Consider the following 8,905-nt stretch of genomic DNA (forward strand, 5'->3'; position numbering starts at 1 on the left):
TAATCATCCACTTCTCTCTATTCAATTGTTCCGGAGTGCTCAAGATATCTCGAAGATTCGTGTTGTCCACTCTGCATTCATTCAAGATCTTTCGAGATTGTTATCAGATTCAAGTTATTTAATTCAATCGGCGTAATCTCTCCTTCAAATCGTTCAACGGTGTATCTTTTGAGTGGGCCCTAACCCACAGGTCTTTTCCCAGGATCTTACCTGACTCTTCTTATTCTCCTGGAGTTATTCTCAAATCTTCTAAAGTTTGACGTAAGAATGATTTATCATCAGTCAAATGTCTTTCTCCAAGATCTTTCAAATTCTTTCCATCGTTGGCTCAACCTTTCTAATTTTCATCCCGAAGTATCTCAACAATTCTTGGTGGTGTTTTCTCGTCGTCACGCTCAACTTTTCAAGACCGAAGAAGATTTTTCCTCTCAATCTTGGTCCGTTCTCTTCAAGATTCGTGATTCTAGCTTGTTTCCATCCTCTCATAATTGTTTTTGACTATGAGAATTCTTTTCACCTATCCCGAGCAATTCAAGAGTCTTCTCAGTTTGTTTATCCGGAACCCACCATCTAAGATTTATTCATTCTCAGCTTTCTGTTCTCATTCTCCAAATCTAACCGGTGCATCATTCAAGTATATTCTCTAATCGGATGCACATCCATAGATATCAATGTGAGTGAGTAGGGATTGCCATGAAACAGATGCACTAGAGCTATAAGTGTGTGAAAGCTCAAAAAGAAACTAAGTGGGTGTGCATCCAACTTGCTTGCTCACGAAGACCTAGGGCATTTTGAGGAAGCCCATCATTGGAATATACAAGCCAAGTTCTATAATGAAAGATTCCCACTAGTATATGAAAGTGACAACATAGGAGACTCTCTATCATGAAGATCATGGTGCTACTTTGAAGCACAATTGTCGTAAAAGGATAGTAGCATTGCCCCTTCTCTCTTTTCTCTCATTTTTTTCTTTTTACTTTTTTTATTTGGGCCTTCTTTTTTTGGGCCTCTTTTTTTCGTCCGGAGTCTCATCCCGACTTGTGGGGGAATCATAGTCTCCATCATCCTTTCTTCACTGGGACAATGATCTAATAATGATGATCATCACACTTTTATTTACATACAACTCAAGAATTACAACTCGACACTTAGAACAAAATATGACTCTATATGAATGCCTCCGGCGGTGTACCGGGATGTGCAATGACTCATGAGTGACATGTATGAAAGAATTATGAACGGTGGCTTTGCCACAAATACGATGTCAACTACATGATCATGGAAAGCAATATGACAGTGATGCAGCGTGTCATAATAACGGAATGGTGGAAAGTTGCATGGCAATATATCTCGGAATGGCCATGGAAATGCCATAATAGGTAGGTATGGTGGCTGTTTTGAGGAAGATATATGGTGGGTTTATGGTACCGGTGAAAGTTGTGCGGTACTAGAGAGTCTAGCAATGGTGGAAGGGTGAGAGTGCGTATAATTCATGGACTCAACATTAGTCATAAAGAACTCACATACTTATTGCAAAAATCTATTAGTTATCGAAACAAAGTACTACGCGCATGCTCCTACGGGGATAGATTGGTAGGAAAAGACCATCGCTCGTCCCCGACCGCCACTCATAAGGAAGACAATCAATAAATAAATCATGCTCCGACTTCATCACATAACGGTTCACCATACATGCATGCTACGGGAATCACAAACTTCAACACAAGTATCTCTCAAATTCACAAATACTCAACTAGCATGACTCTAATATCACCATCTTCATATCTCAAAACAATTATCAAGCATCAAACTTCTCATAGTATTCAATGCACTTTATATGAAAGTTTTTATTATGCCTAAAAGCAAATTACTATGCTGTTCGAAAGACTCTCAAAATAATATAAGTGAAGCACGAGAGTTCATCTATTTCTTCAAAATTAAACCACCGCCGTGCTCTTAAAGGATATAAGTGAAGCACTGGAGCAAATGACAAACTACTCCGAAAGATATAAGTGAAGATCAATGAGTAGTCGAATAATTATGCAACTATGTGAAGACTCTCTAACATTTAAGAATTTCAGATCTTGGTATTTTATTCAAGCAGCAAGAAAAACAAAGGAAAATAAAATGACGCTCCAAGCAAAACACATATCATGTGGTGAATAAAAATATAGCTCCAAGTAAAGTTATCGATGAACGGAGACGAAAGAGGGGATGCCTTCCGACGCATCCCCACGCTTAGGCTCTTGATCGTCCTTGAATATCACCTTGGGGTTCCTTGGGCATCCCCAAGCTTAGGCTCTTGCCACTCCTCATTCCATAGTCCATCGAATCTGTACCCAAAACTTGAAAACTTCACAACACAAAACTTAATAGAAAACTCGTAAGCTCCGTTAGTATAAGAAAATAAATCACCACTTTTGGTACTGTTGTGAACTCATTCCAAATTCATATTGGTGTATTATCTATTGTATTCCAACTTATCTATGGTTCATACTCTCCGATAATACTCATAGATTCATCAAAATAAGCAAACAACACAATGAAAACAGAATCTGTCAAAAACAGAACAGTCAGTAGTAATCTTTAACTCTTGAATACTTTTGTAACTCCAAAAATCCTGAGATATTAGGAAGTACTAGCCAATTTGTATAATGATCTACTGCAGATGGAATTAGTATTTTATCGCTCTCTGGTAAAAAATAAAAACTATTTTCATGAGCGCACACTTTCTGTTTTTATCAGCAAGATCAAACAACAATCACCCAAGAAGATCCTAAAGGCTTTACTTGGTACAAACACTAATTAAAACATAAAAAAACAATCATAACAGAGGATAGATGGTTAATTTATTGCTAAACAGGAACAAAAAGGAAGAAACAAAAATAAAGTTGGGTTTCCTCCCAACAAGTGCTATCGTTTAACGCCCCTAGCTAGGCATGATGATTTCAATGATGCTCACATAAAGGATAAGAATTGGAACATAAAGAGAGCATCATGAAGAATATAACTAGTACATTTAAGTTTAACCCACTTCCTATGCATAGGGATGTTGTGATTTAACAACTTATGGTAACAATAATCAACTAGCATAGGAGGGCAAAACAAGCATAACTTTAAAACTTTAAGCACATAGAGAGGAAACTTGATATTATTGCAAGTCCTACAAGCATATGTTCCTCCCTCAAAATAATTTTTAGTAGCATCATGAATGAATTCAACAATACATCCATCACATAAAGCATTCTTTTCATGATCTACAAGCATATAACCATCACATAAAGCATTCTTTTACTACTCACCACATAAGCAAAATTCTTCTCATTCATAATAGTGGGAGCAAACTCAACAAAATAACTATCATGTGAGGCATAATCCAATTGAAAACTAAAATGATGATGACAAGTTTCATGTTTATCATTATTCTTTATAGCATACATGTCATCACAATAATTAGCATAGATAGCAACTTTGTTCTCATAATCAATTGGAACCTCTTCCGAAATAGTGGATTCATCACTAAATAAAGTCATGACCTCTCCAAATCCACTTTCATAATTATCACAATAAGATTCAACACCCCCCAAAATAGTGGGGTCATTACTTCCTAAAGTTGACACTCTTCCAATCCCACTTTCATCAATATAATCATCATAAATAGGAGGCATGCTATCATCGAAATAAATTTGCTCATCAAAACTTGGGGGACAAAAAATATCATCTTCATCAAACATAGCTTCCCCAAGCTTGTGGCTTTGCATATCATTAGCATCATGGATATTCAAGGAATTCATACTAACAACATTGCAATCATGCTCATCATTCAAAGATTTAGTGCCAAACATTTTATAGACTTCTTCTTCTAGCATTTGAGCACAATTTTCCTTTCCATCATTCTCACAAAAGATATTAAAAATATGAAGCATATGAGGCAAACTCAATTCCTTTTTTTAGTTTTATTTTATAAACTAAACTAGTGCTAAAACAAGAAACAAAAAGATTCGATTGCAAGATCTAAAGATATACCTTCAAGCGCTAACCTCCCTGGCAACGGCGCCAGAAAAGAGCTTGATATCTACTACACAACCTTCTTCTTGTAGACATTGTTGGGCCTCCAAGTGCAGAGGTTTGTAGGACAGTAGAAAATTTCCCTCAATTGGATGACCTAAGGTTTATCAATCCGTGGGAGGCATATGATGAAGATGGTCTCTCTCAAACAACCCTACAACCAAATAACAAAGAGTCTCTTGTGTCCCCAACACACCCAATACAATGGTAAATTGTATAGGTGCACTAGTTCGGCGAAGAGATGGTGATACAAGTGCAATATGGATGGTAGATATAGGTTTTTGTAATCTGAAAATATAAAAACAGCAAGGTAACTAATGATAAAAGTGAGCACAAACTGTATTGCAATGCGTTGAAACAAGGCCTAGGGTTCATACTTTCACTAGCGCAAGTCCTCTCAACAATAATAACATAACTGCATCATATAACTATCCCTCAACATGCAACAAAGAGTCACTCCAAAGTCACTAATAGCGGAGAACAAACGAAGAGATTATGGTAGGGTACGAAACCACCTCAAAGTTATCCTTTCTGATCGATCTATTCAAGAGTCCGTAGTAAAATAACACGAAGCTATTTTTTCCGTTCAATGTATCATAGAGTTCGTACTAGAATAACACCTTAAGACACAAATCAACCAAAACCCTAATGTCACCTAGATACTCCAATGTCACCTCAAGTATCTGTGGGTATGATTATATGATATGCATCACACAATCTCAGATTCATCTATTCAACCAACACAAAGAACTTCAAAGAGTGCCCCATAGTTTCTATCGGAGAGTCAAGACGAAAATGTGTGCCAACCCCTATGGATAAGTTCACGAGGTCACGGAACTCACAAGTTGATCACCAAAACATACATCAAGTGGATCACATGATATCCCATTGCCACCACAGATAAGCACGTGCAAGACATACATCAAGTATTCTCAAATCCTTAAAGACTCAATCCTATAAGATAACTTCAAAGGGAAAACTAAATCCATTACAAGAGAGTAGAGGGGGAGAAAACATCATAAGATCCAACTATAATAGCAAAGCTCGCGATACATCAAGATCGTACAAAATCAAGAACACGAGAGAGAGAGAGAGAGTGAGAGATCAAACACATAGCTACTGGTACATATCCTCAGCCCCAAGGGTGAACTACTCCCTCCTCGTCATGGAGAGCGTCGGGATGATGAAGATGGCCACCGGAGAGGGATTCCCCCCTCCGGCAGGGTGCCAGAACGGATCTAGATTGGTTTTCGGTGGCTACGGAGGCTTCTGGTGGCGAAACTCCCGATCTATTCTCCTCCCCAAAGTTTTTAGGGTATATGGATATATATAGGAGGAAGAAGTACGTCGGTGGATCTCCGGGCTGTCCACGAGGCAGGGGGCACGCCCAGGGGGGTGAGCGCGCCCCCCACCCTCGTGGGCAGCCCGGGATTCTTCTGGTCCATCTCCGATACTCCGTGGGCTTCTTCTCGTCCAAAAATAAGTTCCGTGAAGTTTCAGGTCAATTGGACTCCGTTTGATTTTCCTTTTCTGCGATACTCTAAAACAAGGAAAAAACAGAAAGTGGGACTGGCTCTAGGTTAATAGGTTAGTCCCAAAAGTTATATAAAATATCATATAAATGCATATAAAACATCCAAGGCTGATAATATAATAACATGGAACAATCAAAAATTATAGATACGTTGGAGACGTATCATAGCACTATGCATTTTCGAGCTTTTTGGTAACTTGTTGCCAAAGCGGGAGAAAGTATATAGATCATAGGCTTTGAGAGAGTGTGTGCTTTTCCTCTTATTTGTCTCTCTTGCTAATTATTTGGTTGTGTGTTTGCTACAATATTTGTGCTTGTGTGTGAGATACTTTTATGGTCATGTGGTTGATCATATTATGCAATGCTTGAATGATGCTATCCTATTACTTGTGTATGATCAATCATATTTGTCTTGGTGATGAGTGCATGTTATGTATGTTTTATCATTTTGAGCGCTTCACCAAGATGTATGTGACATGGAAGATTAACCCATGAGCCTAATCGATTTTGCATTTGCATTCAAAAGAAAATCATAAATAATGCACAAATTTTGGGGGAGCTCTTGCATATCACATACTTATCAAGGCGACGATATATTTCATTCTGATTATCATTTGTTGAAGCTTTGATCTATATGTTGTCTTCAATTACCAAAAGGGGGGATATTCAAAGTGCAACTAATCCCTGGGAGGTTTTGGTAATTCATAACGACATATAGCTCATTGAACTACTATTCTTTCAAGATGATTATTTCAAAAATTTCAATGATTGGCATGGCATGGACTAGAGATGTGGACCCCTCAAAATGCTAAGGACAAATATTGGCAACAGCTCAAGACTCTTCATTTCTATTTTAGTGATCCAAGATCACATTGAGTCCATAGGAAAGCCAACACTATTAAAAGGGGATGAGGTGTTGCTTAATGGTCTACTTGCTCAAAATGCTTAGTGATATGCTCCAAAACCCTCAACCACTTTCTCATATCCAAATATGTCCAAAACCTAATGTCAAACTCGGCCCCACCAATTTGATTCATCTAGCGCCACCGAGTTCACTTGAGATAGACATAACCATTAACCGTTATCAGTTCGGTCTCACTGATAGGGATCTTGGTCTCACCGATAGGGATGTCGGTCTCACCGAGAGGGCACTGCAAACTCTCTGTTTCCCTCTGTAACATTTCGGTCTCAATGAAATGAGTGATTGGTCCCACCGAGTTCATAGTGCAAACTCTTTGTTTCTATTTTGTAATGTTTTGGTATCACCGAATGGAGCGATCGCTCCCACCGAGTTTTCCTGACCAACTCTCTATTTGCTTGTTAATGAAATCGGTCTCATCGTGTTGAAGTAATCGGTCAAACCGAGATCAAGTTTTGACCTAACCCTAGCTCATTGGTTCCACTGAGTTGATCATGTCGGTCCCACCGCAAATCCTAACATTCATATTTTGAACTAAATCGGTCTCACCGAGTTCATACATTCGGTCTGACCGAGTTGACTATTTTGTGTGTAACGGCTAGATTTTGTGTGGAGGCTACATATACCCCTCCACCCTCCTCTCCATCAGAGAGAGAGCCATCAGAACATGCCTACACTTCCAGATTCATTTTCTAAGAGAGAACCACCTACTCATGTGTTGAGACCAAGACATTCCAATCCAACCACAAGAATCTTGATCTCGAGCCTTCCCGAAGTTGCTTTCCACTACTATCATCTTTCCACCATAGCCAAATATGTGAGAGAGAGTTGAGTGTTGGGGAGACTATCATTTGAAGCACCAAAGCAAGGAGTTCATCACCAACACACCATCTATTACCTTTTGGAGAGTGGTGTCTCCTAGATTGGTTAGGTGTCACTTGGGAGTCTCTGTCAAGATTGTGCAGTTGAACGAAGGAGTTTTTAAGAGCAAGGATATAGCCTACTTCGTGAAGATCTACCCAAGTGAGGCAAGTCCTTCGTGGGCGATGGCCATGGTGGGATAGACAAGGTTGCTTCTTCATGGACCCACTGGTGCGCGTCCGTCCTAAACAAACGGTTTTTTACCCCTTTCCGCGACGGCATTTGGAACCGTCGCCAAGTGAGTGTGCGCGACAGGGTGTCCTTCCCACATGACCCAGAAATCATCGGGGATAGGGCCTCCTGGGACCCAGGCTGGGGCCGTGTGCGATCGGGCGAGGCATCAAAACCCAATCATTTCTGTAGGTATGTACATCCCACACGGTGAATCCCAGAAATCATTTCCGTAGGTATGTAGATCCCACATGGTGAATCCAAGAAATTATTTCCGTAGGTATGCACATTCCACACGTTAATCTGAGAAAATCATTTCCGTAGGTATGTACATCCCACATGGTGAATCCCAGAAAAACATTTTCGTTCGTATGTATATCACACACAGTCAATCCAAGGAATACGTTTCCGTTCTTATGTACATCCCACACAGTCAATCTAGGGAAAACGTTTCCGTTTGGATTTTTTGACTTAGTCCCATTAACAGCCATGTAATTGGGCGATGGATATGCGTATTTTTTTCTAGTATGTTTTTGTACTTATAATAGTTGTTGTTGTTCACTGAATAACTATCCTGAACTTCTGTGTGATAATCGTTTTTAACATGTTAATTTGAGGTTGTTATTTTTTGGATTTAAATATTTTTATAGACATTGAAATCAGCACTGCGTGTATTGACAAATGCGGTAGCGCGATGCTGAGCAGGGGGGAGGGGGGTCGGGACCCCCCTCCCCTCCCCCTGCGAGGCCGAGACAGGAACGAGCTGGAGCAGGCGACAACACGACGTGCCGCGTCGTCGCATGCGGAGGCGAGTTCGTCACATCCATGACCCCACTATCTATCTTAGGGTTTTTAGGGTTTAGGGTGCATGCGGTGGGGGTGGAAACAGAATAACCGCATTGCGTCCTGTCAAATCCTAGCGTGCAGTAATGCGGTAGCGCGAAGCCGAGCAGGGGGGAGGGGGGTTGGGACCCCCCTCCCCTCCCCCTATGAGGCCGAGATAGGAAAGAGCCGGAGCAGGCGATGACACGGCGTGCCGCGCCGTCACATGCGGAGGGGAGTCTATCACATCCGTGACCCCACTATCTCTCTTAGGGTTTTTAGGGTTTAGGGTGCGTGTGGTGGGGTTGGAAACAGAATAACCGCATTGCGTCCTGTCAAATCCTAGTGCGCAGCAATGGGGTAGCGCGAAGCCGGGCAGGGGGGAGGGGGGTTGGGCCCCCCCCTCCCCTCCCCCTGCGAGGCCGAGACAGGAACGAGCCGGAGCAGGCGACGACGCGGCGTGCGACGTC

The sequence above is a fragment of the Triticum urartu genome, chromosome 2 (assembly GCF_003073215.2).
Source record: "Triticum urartu cultivar G1812 chromosome 2, Tu2.1, whole genome shotgun sequence".
NCBI classification, from domain to species: domain Eukaryota; kingdom Viridiplantae; phylum Streptophyta; class Magnoliopsida; order Poales; family Poaceae; genus Triticum; species Triticum urartu.